Source organism: Phallusia mammillata, unplaced genomic scaffold (assembly GCF_965637545.1).
Source record: "Phallusia mammillata unplaced genomic scaffold, kaPhaMamm4.hap1.1 HAP1_SCAFFOLD_337, whole genome shotgun sequence".
Lineage (NCBI taxonomy): Eukaryota > Metazoa > Chordata > Ascidiacea > Phlebobranchia > Ascidiidae > Phallusia > Phallusia mammillata.
The window spans coordinates 5,901-15,965 of record NW_027649067.1 but is presented as its reverse complement, the minus strand read 5'-3'; the positions used below and the strand labels follow the sequence as shown (position 1 = coordinate 15,965).

General features: G+C 41.9%; 1 pseudogene; it reads right to left on the bottom strand.

The window, feature by feature from the left end:
- Nucleotides 1-5,351: 5,351 nt before the first annotated feature.
- LOC145208693 (uncharacterized) lies at nucleotides 5,352-8,819 on the bottom strand (annotated as a pseudogene).
- Nucleotides 8,820-10,065: the final 1,246 nt, after the last annotated feature.

Genomic DNA, 10,065 nt, shown 5'->3' with positions numbered 1-10,065 from the left:
ACCTATATCGAGGTATTAAACTATGTAGGATGCTGCTTTATGCATTGTTAGTTCGTGGGGCCATGTCTATTCAGTGACGTTGTATGGGCATTTGCTTAAATGAGGTATATCGAAGTACGCTTTTCGTATTTTAACCTGTGGGAGTTTATGTGCGTTTATACGGTATGTAGGACTTTATTTTGGACTGCGTCATTTGTCAAACCATGACGTTGGTTTACCGCACGTTTAGTGTGTATAGCACAAGCGGTAAAAAATGCCAAATAATTCACCGTAATAATAATAATGATACCTTGTTTTGTTAAGCTACGTGGTAGAATACGGCGCAAGTATATTGTAAATAAATGTCACATTGCCCTTTCATATACGCACCATTAAATTATGCTTTGATACCCTAAGTACATATACGGAGAGAATATAACTCGTCAGTCAGCCAGCTTACTGTATGAACACTAGTTTTCACGCAGATGAAACGGTGTTATTCTATTTTGCACTATATACCATTTTATGGGAATTAGTTTTACACAGTTTCGTTACGCATGGCCCTGTCCTAGAAATTTTGCGCAATTTAACCATTTTTACAAACATTGGTGTCATGAACTGCAACACACTGAACCGAACACACCTCCCAGAGGATATAAGAAATGCTGTATTTTAAGGTCGTGGCGCTTTTATACAAGGACACCAGGCACATGTTATGGGGGTGACACCTGGCGGATCCTGCAACTCAACAGGTTAGAAGGCATTGCATAGAAGAGAAGTAAGTTTGATGAAGTCAACAAAACCAGAGTAAAAGATCTAAGGGTCTCCCAAAATGGCTTCATCTGGTACTTCGAAAGCAAACTGTCCCAAAAATATAGTTGCGAAAGCGCCATATTGTAGCAGATTATTACTTTATGTTATTTCTTTAATTCGGTCGAGTAACACTGAACCTATTCCCTCACCACAGCAGTTTTATATTTCACAAACCAACAACAAATTTAAGCATACGGCATGCAACTGCATGTATTTAACATATCGGTTTTGGATTTGTCCATCTACTGCGGTGTAACTGTATCCTACGTAATTCTTTTTAAAACACGGCCATTTATATGACAGGTTATTTGCAGCCCACCCACAATGTATGGCGCAATTTTTTACGGATGTTTATCTCCTCGCATAATGCGTACGTGAATTTGCAGTTTCGATTCCGTTATGCACAAAGCATTTATGTTGAAAGCTTTTACTTGATGAAAACCACGTGTTAACAGCACTTAGAATTCCCTGTTTTAGGGAGGTGTTGAACTAAACTTTCTGTTTAACTCCACGTCGTTGTTTGTAATAAAAGTCAAGTCAATTGAAGTCACTTTCATAGTCTTGGGACCTTTAGGGCACTTTGATTACTTACCACCTTCTTCCATCTATCCCGATCCTCCGCCAGTCTGATACATTCTACGATCTTTCTTCCCGTCCACCTCATGATGTTGTTTGACTTGGTTAGTTGGGTTGTCGCAACCGCCAGTCTAGTAGTGATTTGCTCACAATATCTTCGTTGCTGAACTCTGAAATAATAACAGTTGAATTGCATTCCCTGCAACTTAACAGATTAGAAGGCATTGCGCAGATAAGGAGTGCGTTTGATGCCACCAACAAAGCCAGAGCAAAAGACCGCATTTTTTCCCAAAATTGGCTTCATCTGGTACTTAGACAATTCCAACAAACCATTTTTCAACATAGTTTTTGAAACTTTTTTGTTTTCTGCAGTTAATTTTCAGTCACTGACATTTGATAGTATCTTTAATGGTGAAAGTAACGGCCCAAATAGACGTAAAAAGCGACATGCTTTATTGTAAAACGTTTCGGCAAATGCTCATGCCATCATCAGTGATATAAAGGCCACATCAGTTATACCCGTTTTGATAGCATCTAATCTTCTCAGTTCCTACAAGAAGCATTTATATTTCAAATCACAACCCACATGTATCTATACGTACGCGTACGACAGTAGATTTTTGGAATTTTGTGGCAAAAATTTTTTTGCATTTTTTAATTCAGCATCCTCGACTTAGTACAGGTGTGAAATTTTACCTTTTTACCTGTACTAGAACTGAAGATATGCCATGTTTTGTGTGTTTGCTGGAGCCTTTTTTTCGCGGTTTGCCCTGTGGACGTAGGAGGATTTTACACCCGTTCGTTTTAGCTTGCATAACTTGTACGTCACCTATATCGAGGTATTAAACTATGTAGGATGCTGCTTTATGCATTGTTAGTTCGTGGGGCCATGTCTATTCAGTGACGTTGTATGGGCATTTGCTTAAATGAGGTATATCGAAGTACGCTTTTCGTATTTTAACCTGTGGGAGTTTATGTGCGTTTATACGGTATGTAGGACTTTATTTTGGACTGCGTCATTTGTCAAACCATGACGTTGGTTTACCGCACGTTTAGTGTGTATAGCACAAGCGGTAAAAAATGCCAAATAATTCACCGTAATAATAATAATGATACCTTGTTTTGTTAAGCTACGTGGTAGAATACGGCGCAAGTATATTGTAAATAAATGTCACATTGCCCTTTCATATACGCACCATTAAATTATGCTTTGATACCCTAAGTACATATACGGAGAGAATATAACTCGTCAGTCAGCCAGCTTACTGTATGAACACTAGTTTTCACGCAGATGAAACGGTGTTATTCTATTTTGCACTATATACCATTTTATGGGAATTAGTTTTACACAGTTTCGTTACGCATGGCCCTGTCCTAGAAATTTTGCGCAATTTAACCATTTTTACAAACATTGGTGTCATGAACTGCAACACACTGAACCGAACACACCTCCCAGAGGATATAAGAAATGCTGTATTTTAAGGTCGTGGCGCTTTTATACAAGGACACCAGGCACATGTTATGGGGGTGACACCTGGCGGATCCTGCAACTCAACAGGTTAGAAGGCATTGCATAGAAGAGAAGTAAGTTTGATGAAGTCAACAAAACCAGAGTAAAAGATCTAAGGGTCTCCCAAAATGGCTTCATCTGGTACTTCGAAAGCAAACTGTCCCAAAAATATAGTTGCGAAAGCGCCATATTGTAGCAGATTATTACTTTATGTTATTTCTTTAATTCGGTCGAGTAACACTGAACCTATTCCCTCACCACAGCAGTTTTATATTTCACAAACCAACAACAAATTTAAGCATACGGCATGCAACTGCATGTATTTAACATATCGGTTTTGGATTTGTCCATCTACTGCGGTGTAACTGTATCCTACGTAATTCTTTTTAAAACACGGCCATTTATATGACAGGTTATTTGCAGCCCACCCACAATGTATGGCGCAATTTTTTGCGCATGTTTATCTCCTCGTATAATGCGTACGTGAATTTGCAGTTTCGATTCCGTTATGCACAAAGCATTTATGTTGAAAGCTTTTACTTGATGAAAACCACGTGTTAACAGCACTTAGAATTCCCTGTTTTAGGGAGGTGTTGAACTAAACTTTCTGTTTAACTCCACGTCGTTGTTTGTAATAAAAGTCAAGTCAATTGAAGTCACTTTCATAGTCTTGGGACCTTTAGGGCACTTTGATTACTTACCACCTTCTTCCATCTATCCCGATCCTCCGCCAGTCTGATACATTCTACGATCTTTCTTCCCGTCCACCTCATGATGTTGTTTGACTTGGTTAGTTGGGTTGTCGCAACCGCCAGTCTAGTAGTGATTTGCTCACAATATCTTCGTTGCTGAACTCTGAAATAATAACAGTTGAATTGCATTCCCTGCAACTTAACAGATTAGAAGGCATTGCGCAGATAAGGAGTGCGTTTGATGCCACCAACAAAGCCAGAGCAAAAGACCGCATTTTTTCCCAAAATTGGCTTCATCTGGTACTTAGACAATTCCAACAAACCATTTTTCAACATAGTTTTTGAAACTTTTTTGTTTTCTGCAGTTAATTTTCAGTCACTGACATTTGATAGTATCTTTAATGGTGAAAATAACGGCCCAAATAGACGTAAAAAGCGACATGCTTTATTGTAAAACGTTTCGGCAAATGCTCATGCCATCATCAGTGATATAAAGGCCACATCAGTTATACCCGTTTTGATAGCATCTAATCTTCTCAGTTCCTACAAGAAGCATTTATATTTCAAATCACAACCCACATGTATCTATACGTACGCGTACGACAGTAGATTTTTGGAATTTTGTGGCAAAATTTTTTTTGCATTTTTTAATTCAGCATCCTCGACTTAGTACAGGTGTGAAATTTTACCTTTTTACCTGTACTAGAACTGAAGATATGCCATGTTTTGTGTGTTTGCTGGAGCCTTTTTTCGCGGTTTGCCCTGTGGACGTAGGAGGATTTTACACCCGTTCGTTTTAGCTTGCATAACTTGTACGTCACCTATATCGAGGTATTAAACTATGTAGGATGCTGCTTTATGCATTGTTAGTTCGTGGGGCCATGTCTATTCAGTGACGTTGTATGGGCATTTGCTTAAATGAGGTATATCGAAGTACGCTTTTCGTATTTTAACCTGTGGGAGTTTATGTGCGTTTATACGGTATGTAGGACTTTATTTTGGACTGCGTCATTTGTCAAACCATGACGTTGGTTTACCGCACGTTTAGTGTGTATAGCACAAGCGGTAAATAATGCCAAATAATTCACCGTAATAATAATAATGATACCTTGTTTTGTTAAGCTACGTGGTAGAATACGGCGCAAGTATATTGTAAATAAATGTCACATTGCCCTTTCATATACGCACCATTAAATTATGCTTTGATACCCTAAGTACATATACAGAGAGAATATAACTCGTCAGTCAGCCAGCTTACTGTATGAACACTAGTTTTCACGCAGATGAAACGGTGTTATTCTATTTTGCACTATATACCATTTTATGGGAATTAGTTTTACACAGTTTCGTTACGCATGGCCCTGTCCCAGAAATTTTGCGCAATTTAACCATTTTTACAAACATTGGTGTCATGAACTGCAACACACTGAACCGAACACACCTCCCAGAGGATATAAGAAATGCTGTATTTTAAGGTCGTGGCGCTTTTATACAAGGACACCAGGCACATGTTGTGGGGGTGACACCTGGCGGATAACTAGCACAAACATAAACATCACAATTGGTGTAAATATGAGTTTTACCTTGCACGTGTTACGGAATTATTTCGGCAGCTTTGGGAATACGGCTAAAAGACCTTTCAAGTGGCGATGTTAAATCCCAATCGATCTGTTTGTGTCTTATTCTGTACCCCTTAAACCAAAACTGCCTCCCTAATTCGGAAACTGCCCGAACCCTGCAATAACGGCTCACCACTAAGCCAAAGAGAGACCACAAACTGGTTTCACTAATGGGCGCCTTGTTTAAATAAAACAATAAAAAGCATTCGCATAAAACGAGTCCGAATTCGACAAGTTCCACTACAAGTCAACGCCAGCAAATACACGACACAAAACAACACGGTGTTATTCGCACGGCGCCCAGAGGAAGACTGACCATGCTTCCTTCTCAAGCACGTGTTACCACACCAATCACGCTGATAACGTTGATTAACAAATCACGTGATTCCAAGAGGCACATCCGGGTATCGCAGAACCAACAAGGGTGAACACGTAAACGGCACATATGAGGCGAACGTATAAAACACAGGAAAAGCATCATGTACAACGAGAACCAGCGTTTTGATTCTTGTTAGTTAGCACGTCCGACAGTCGCTTTAAATGCTCTTCAAAAGTTTTCGAGTATACAATGATATCATCCAAGTACGCTAGGGCTCCCTGCCATTCGATTCCGTTCAGGACAATACGCATCAGGCGCTGAAAAGTCGTTGCAGAATTGCACAGGCCCATGGGCATTACATTAAATTCAAAAAGCCCGACGTGGCTAGTGAAAGCTGTTTTCTCCCGGGAAGAGGCGTCCATTGCAACCTGCCAATACCCGGATTATAGATCCAAAGTTGAAAAATAGGCGGCGTTGGACATTTTGTCTAAACTGTCATCTATCCGGGGAATCGGGTAGCTATTTTTTTTAGTTAACTCATTCAACTGGCGGTAATCAACGCAAAAACGAGTCTCACCGGATTTCTTTCGGACCAACACTATCGGGCTGCTCCACGATGATTTCGAAGGTCGGATTAGGCCTTGTCTGTCCATTTCAGCTAAGATCTCCTCTACCTTTGCTTTGTTGTGATGAGGCATGCGACGCGGAGGCTGTCTTACAGGGCTGTGTCACCCGCGTCGATAACATGACGCACGATATCAGTGCGCCCCAAGACATCTTTGGAAGTCGAAAACGCTTGATGATTGGCACGCAGCAAATCGAACAATTCACCTCGTTGATCTGCCGTTAATCGGTCACCGATGGTGACTTTGTCTACAAAGTCCTGAAACGGATCTTGGTTAGATATTTTCTGGGCCGATACGGAACAAATCTGGGTGTCTGTAACAAAACACTCAGGGTGTTTACACCCAGGGATACCTCCCTCTACCACTATACAAGTACCTGGGATTTTGCAATCGAGGTTACCAAAAGCATACACAGGGGTAACCGTAGCGAATCTCGCCCCACTTGGTATTGTTACATCCTCATCCCCCAAATTTGCCACAAACACGTTCACCTCGCGGCTTTGCGTCATCGTTACACTTGTCGCAGTCAATAACCCAAATCTCTCCACGAACCCAGCTATCTGCTCCGTTAGAACCGGAGTGGCCAACTCTTGTGAATTAAGAGATTCTTGACATAAGCTGCCTGTTACACATACCTCTGCGAACGCTGGGATAAGGACGTCATCCGCAACACATACGTCACAGGGTTGGGACAAGGCTGTCGGAGAACTAAAGAGGGGAAGGCTGGCGTCTCCTGCTGTTAACATATTTTCCCTGTAGCAGATTCTGCACGCATTTGCCTGAAGAAAATCCAACCCTAGAATAAAATCGTGATTAAGGTTCTGCACGATGTAAACGGTTGCATTATTCATTATGCCACCCACTCGAAGAGGTAGACTAATACTGCCTTTCACCGCCAATTGTAGCCCATCGGCATCTACCAAGTGCTTGGAAGGGGATCTATTTATCTGTAGGTTTTGTTCTGCGCCGAATGAGTCCCATTTTATCGCACTCATCAGACATACACCCGAGCCAGTGTCTAACAAAGCACACATGGTCGACTGCCCAACCAAAATGGTAACAAACCGTGCAAGCGCTGGAGGTGGTGCAATTCTCTCCTTGGGTGTAGATTCCGGACCTGCAGTTGGTCTGTTTGCTCTGTCTGGTGCGGTTGTTTGTTGACTCGAGGACTCATTTACATTCTCGGGGCGTTTGGGCGGTCTGTAAAAAGAAGTTGGTAATGACCCAGGCTCGCGTCTTACCCTAACCATTTTTGAGCGCATACCCAGGTGCGGGCAGTCGCGTCGAAAATGGCCTGGCTGTCCGCAGCCGTAGCACTTTCGTTTTTGCTCGTGGTGGCCATAAAAATGTCCTGTCCTTTTAAGGGAATCAACTTTAGCTTGTAGGGTCTTCAAAGTGTCTTCGAATTTAGCACTCCGTTCCGTTGTGCGTCGTTCCATGTCTTCGAGCTTTTACAAAATGGTATCAATTTCCGATGTTTTTGCGTTAACTGTGGCAACCTGAACAAAACTCGGTACTTGAGCATCGACCACGACCTGGGCGGCGGCTCTGAACGTCCTTGTGTACTTGGTTGCCGCAGGGATAGTTTCAGCAAGGCGCCTGTCTTGCAAGCCTTGTAGCAAGGTAATGTACAGCACTTCGTTTTTGAGGGCAGCTTCTGAAGAGTTGCTGTAAGCGTTATCCCCCAGTGTTTGCAGGGCATAAACACAATCTCGCGCGGACTCGCCAGGTAACTGCACGCGCCTTATCAAATCGGCGCGTTGGCGTTCCGCGTGTTGGCCGCTAGACTTATGACGCAGTGCGCGTTCCTTCAAGTCCTTAAACGGAATTGTAAAGAGATTGGAGTCCTTCTCTTGTATTGCCCATTTCAGATCGTTGCCAATGCTTGCTAAAAAAACAGATGTCGTTTCATTTCTTCTGAAGCATCAACGCTTGTACAATAAGATTCGAGCATATTAAAATATTGACCTAGTTCCTCCCCAGGCCGTAAAGGCGGAGGTTGCATTAAAACGTTAAAAGACATTATAAAATCAACCTAAAATACAATACTTAAAAACACAAAACGGGGAGTCTTCCTAATAAAACCAGCGGGTAGTGGTGACAGGGTCCTCGCGCGCTCGCCAAGTTGTTACGGAATTATTTCGGCAGCTTTGGGAATACGGCTAAACGGTCTTTCAGATGGCGACGTTAAACTCGAATCGACCCCTTTTGCCTGATTCTATATGTTAAACCAAAACTGCCTCCCTAATTCGGAAACTGCCCGAACCCTGCAATAACGGCTCACCACAAAGCCAATGAAAGACCACAAACTGGTTTCACCAATGGGCGCCTTGTTTAAGTAAAAGCGATAAAATACACTGGCATACAACAACACGTACTTCCAACTTCGATACGTTGCGCTCAATAATCAGTAAACGCCAGTACAGTACAGAACAGAAACCAACAGGTGTAACTCACACGACGCCCAGAGGAAGACTGACCTTCATTATTTTACTCGCACGTGCGACGCGGCCACGTACGTGGAAGAAACAATCACGTGACGACCAAAGGCACATCCGGGTAACGATACAACCATCAAGCGTAATTAGTGGCGGGGAAAGGGCGATCATACAAACGGAGAAAAGACAACTATTACAATATAAAACAAATAGGTGAATGGTGTGTAGTAAAACAAGATATATACAGTGTGTGGAAAAACAAGATATATGCCGTGGAAATATGATATAGTGAAAATATGATTGGCAAAACAAACCGATTAAACACAACAATAGTAATAGGTGGTAAAACAAGATATATGCCATGGAAATATGATGTAGTGAAAATATGATTGGCAAAACAAACCAATTAAACACAACAAACAATAACAGAGTTAAGTGCCGGGATACCCAATAGGCAACGCTTCAAACAAAGCGATTATAAGTGCACGTAGGTGTGTGAAAATAAAGGAGTTAAACAAAGTGCTAAAAATTCGCCACTTCTCCAGTTAATTCTCAGTCAATGACAATAGATAGTATATAATGTCCTCAGTTTCAGCATGGAGCATTTATATTTCACATCACAACCCACATGTGATTACGTACGCGTACGACAGTGGATTTTACACCCGTTCGTATTGGCTTGTTTAACGTTTACGCCACCTGTATATCGACGTATGAAACTATGTAGGATGCTGCTTGATGCATTATTAGTTCATGGGTCTATGCTGCAAAGTTGAGTGGGCATTTGCTTAAATGAGGTATATCGAAGTACGCTTTTCGTATTTTAACCTGTGGGAGTTTATGTGCGTTTGTACGGTACGTAGGACTTTATTTTGGCCTGCGTCATTTGTCAAACCATGACGTTGGTTTACCGCACGTTTAGTGTGTATAGCACAAGCTGTAAAAAAATGGCAAATAATTTACCGTAATCATAATAATAATACCTTGTTTTGTTAAGTTACGTGGTAGAAACGGAGCAAGTATATTTGAAATAAATGTCACAACCATTAAATTATGCTTTGGTGCCCTAAGTACATATACAGAGAGAATATAACTCGTCAGTCAGCCAGCTCAGAGCAAGTCGGGCCGGGCTTTTCGGGCCGGGTTCGGGCTGGGCTCGGGCTTAGGTATTTGTCAGAAAACGGGCCTGACTTTACGTTCCGTTTCCGCCATTTTTTAGTAACTATTCTCTGGCTTTGACCTAATGCCCACCATGCTCTAAAACGTATAATTTACTCCATTGTCTACTATTGTTCATTGTGTTTGTTGTCTTTCTTTTTTTTTCTTTCTCATACTTTGTTGCAAGGCTTTCGTGGATAGGCCTGTCAATCAAAATTTCGGGCCTAAACGGGCTTCGCAAAAACGTTTCGGGTTCGGGCCGGGCTTCGGGCTTTTACTTTCCGGTTCGGGCCGGGTTCGGGCTCAGATTTTCGGGCCCGCTTGCAACTCACTAG